We start from the raw sequence: 3,680 nt of genomic DNA on the forward strand, positions 1-3,680 counted from the left end.
GTCGAAATTTTAATTGAATTTATTTTCTTGACAATCCGCCCCCAACAGCTTTACTTATAATTAAGAAAGGGATCAATCTCTTGCCGAAAGTTGGTATGTCATTGATACGCGTCCTCGAAATTCGAAGATAAAAAGCGAGTCACTCAATGTTTTGTATTCTATAAGAAATGTAATATTTGAAAGGTTTTTCATCCGTTCATTTTGGTTGTTTGGGGATTTTTTCCTTTGACATTTTATGAACATTCGTTGATTCAGAACTTGGTAAACTTGCTATTTACTGGTTTCGAATGCTAAAGGAGCTATGCAAAAAAAAATTTAATTATCAAAGAGAATTTGCGGTATGACCTTATTTAAGAAACCAAGGTTCTGCTATCGTTAAAACACCTGATTAAAAGACCGTGTGCACTTTTGATTAAACTATCGCACAACTGTTTAGTCGCAGTTTGATTTCTATGACCTTATATTGAAGTGCGCATACTACTCGATTTTTAGTTGTGCAACTAAACAGTAGAATTGGCTGCGAAACACACAACAGTTGTGCTATAGTTTAGTCAAAGGCGCCCGCTGAAAAACCACTAAAAAAATAGAATATCAGAATTTAATTAAATCGGTCAAGTTATTTTACTATTAATTATTTTCGTTTCGACCACAAAAACTTGGATATGAAAATCAAAAGTCAATTTAAATATACAATTAATTTTAATTTAATTGTGTACGTAAAGAAGTTAAATCCGTTAACAGTGGCATTATTTAGAATCGAGAAAGGGATCAAAGTACCATCCTACTTAAATATTTAGGTCAGATCCGCTAACAACCTTTGGGAGATAAAACCACCAAAAGGGATACAAGAACAATCAGACATGAAACTTCATGTGTAGTATTGTCGTAAATCTGTAAAACATGTAACTTAAAAGTATTTTTTTAAAATAAATTACAATGTACAACACGCATGAAAACACACACACATTTATCTATTCACTCACACACATACAGTCGCGGGAATCCGCGGCGTTCAACTTTAGGATAAATTTCCTTGTTTTTTTATATATGAGAAGGGGACAAACTAGCGGCGGGAACACAAAGGTGGTCAACGACGCCCATGGACATCTGCAACACCAGAGGAACTACACATGCGTTGTCGGCCTTTGAGGAAATTGTAGGCTCGCTTCTTGAAGGACCCTAAGTCACTACGAGACATAAATTATATACAAATCCAATGTTTTTTGACCAGCAAGTATTTATTTATAATATTAAACACAGTCCCAACCTAACCTAACGCTGTCCCCTATTTTAGCAACTGGAAATTTTGTTTTGGATAGTTTTAGCATTTTTTAATAATAATTTATTAATATTATTTTTTTAAAATCACCAATCAATAAGATCAATTGAATAGACAAAACAATAAGACATCTTCAATTGAATTCAGTACTCTTAATGGGTCTTACTACCAAACCCTTTTTAGGAATATTCATTTTCGAAAATTATTAATAATTTTCAATTATTCACTTTTACCGTGATACCGTGATTCAGAGAAAAATAAAAATATGTAAACATTTTTAAAATTCTATTATATAAATCTACCAAATCTTACTCTTATTATTAATACAAAAGTTTAGATGGATGGATAGATGTTTGTTAGCGTTTGTAGCCTAAAGTAATATCATAAAGAGGAAAGACTTACATTTTTGTATGTATTGAAATAAAACTACTAGGCCGATATTAAAAATTCTTTCGCCGTTAGAATGGTTATTTATCTGTGATTAACATAAGCTACTCATATATTTTTTTATTTAATTTTACGCGGACGAAGTCGCAAGCAACAGCTAGTATCTGTTAATTCTATTGTTTCACACTTCACATTAATGCATCATTTTTTATTGAAGTCCTTAGTTTCTTAATAACAGGTCTCCTAGTTAAGAAGCCAAGGCAAAGACAGATAAAATTGTGTGCAATAAATAAATTCTTAATTAATAATTACACTAAAGCTATTAATTATTACAAACAACAAACATACTAATAATATGCCTATCCATGTTCTCCTTAACCACATATCCAAGATCGTCTTAATTATGCTTTAACACTATCTATCGACACAGCAGTGTTATTCTGTCTACAGAATGTTGTAATTAAATTTACGTTAAATTAACAGTATTCGAGTATTAATTAATGTGATGTTTATGTTATAATCAATCAATTGAATATCTTTGAAATGACTACATAACGTCTAATTGCAACGCTGACACATTTAAATATATTACAACTTATTCTATAGTAATATTAAAAAGAGGAAAGATTTGTATTTTTGTATGTATTGAAATAACTCAAAAACTACTGGGCCGAATTCTAAAATCTTTTCATCAATAAATAGCTACGTTATCACTGAGTAACATAGGCTGTATTTATTAAAAAAAATTACATCCGGGCTAACGTAGACTCGAGCAACGGCTACTATATGATGACCAGGATTAAACTACAAATTCCATTGAAATAACGTAAGCGGCTCTAACGAAGTGAAGTGTAGATTCGTTTCAGTATCCGTCCGTAAATGATTTAAAGGTTTACCTTTACACCTTTACACGTTTACTGGCAAGTAAAATCATAATTCTTCTTTGCGGTGACAGGCCAAAATGCGCCCCCAATGATGTTTCCGCCATTGCGTGGTAGGTCATTCTAGACCCACCAGCACTAGGATTTGAAATTGCTTTAATTTTTGGAAGCAAACTGTACACATTTTATGTAATGTATATATACCTGAAACAATCGTTTCGCATTAGCGAGAGGGACATAGTTTTCTACGTCAGCACCAGGTAAGTCACTCAGTACCGATACCGGCCTGTTAGGCAGTGAGCGGCAAACTATGCTAGTGGTTAGTTAATAAATGTTATGTACTAAAAATGTTTTCAATGGTAGGTCAAATAGATCATTTATCATACTTTTATCAAAAGGAATAATCTAATATTATAGCAGTACGTTATAAAAAATAGTTTTCATGTAGAAAAGAAATTGTGTATTTAACAGTATACGACCGACATCTATATTTGTTGTCAAAAAAAATGTAAAAAACGACTACTGTTACTCAACGATAGTATAGCTTTTTAATGGTGAAAGAATTTTTGATATCGGCCTAGTAGTTTTTGAGTTTTTTCAATACATACAAAAATACAAATCTTTCTTCATTATAACATAAGTACATACAGATAACAGTTTTTTTTCTAGTGAAAGTCATTTTATAAGGTAGCTGTATAAGGCATTTTATATAAATTGAGGTCAAACTTAATAATGTTTTTGTGATTTTGCTCAACTTTTATGGTTATGATATAATAGCTTTCTATTATGCTATTGTGTAGTTAGGTCGGTTAGTTAGCGCGATGTTCACACAGCAATAGGCATTGCAAAACAATAAGGATTAGAACACAAAGGGCGCTGGATAATTAAGGTGAAAGTTATTTTTTAAAACATTTAAGCAAAATTATAATGAAGGAATAAAATTAAAACTAAGCTATTTGTTTTGAATACTTAAATCTTCATATTAAAAGGATATCAATTGACTAGGTACACTATACGAGATCGCGTCATGAGCAATGCGACCCTCAGCAAAATCAATGTAATAAACATTGCTCGAAGAATTCAAAAGTGGCAACTTGGCGGATATGCACGCAAAGCGGACGGCCAATGAGACC

This window comes from Papilio polytes, unplaced genomic scaffold (assembly GCF_000836215.1).
Source record: "Papilio polytes unplaced genomic scaffold, Ppol_1.0 DF823890.1, whole genome shotgun sequence".
Classification (NCBI taxonomy): domain Eukaryota; kingdom Metazoa; phylum Arthropoda; class Insecta; order Lepidoptera; family Papilionidae; genus Papilio; species Papilio polytes.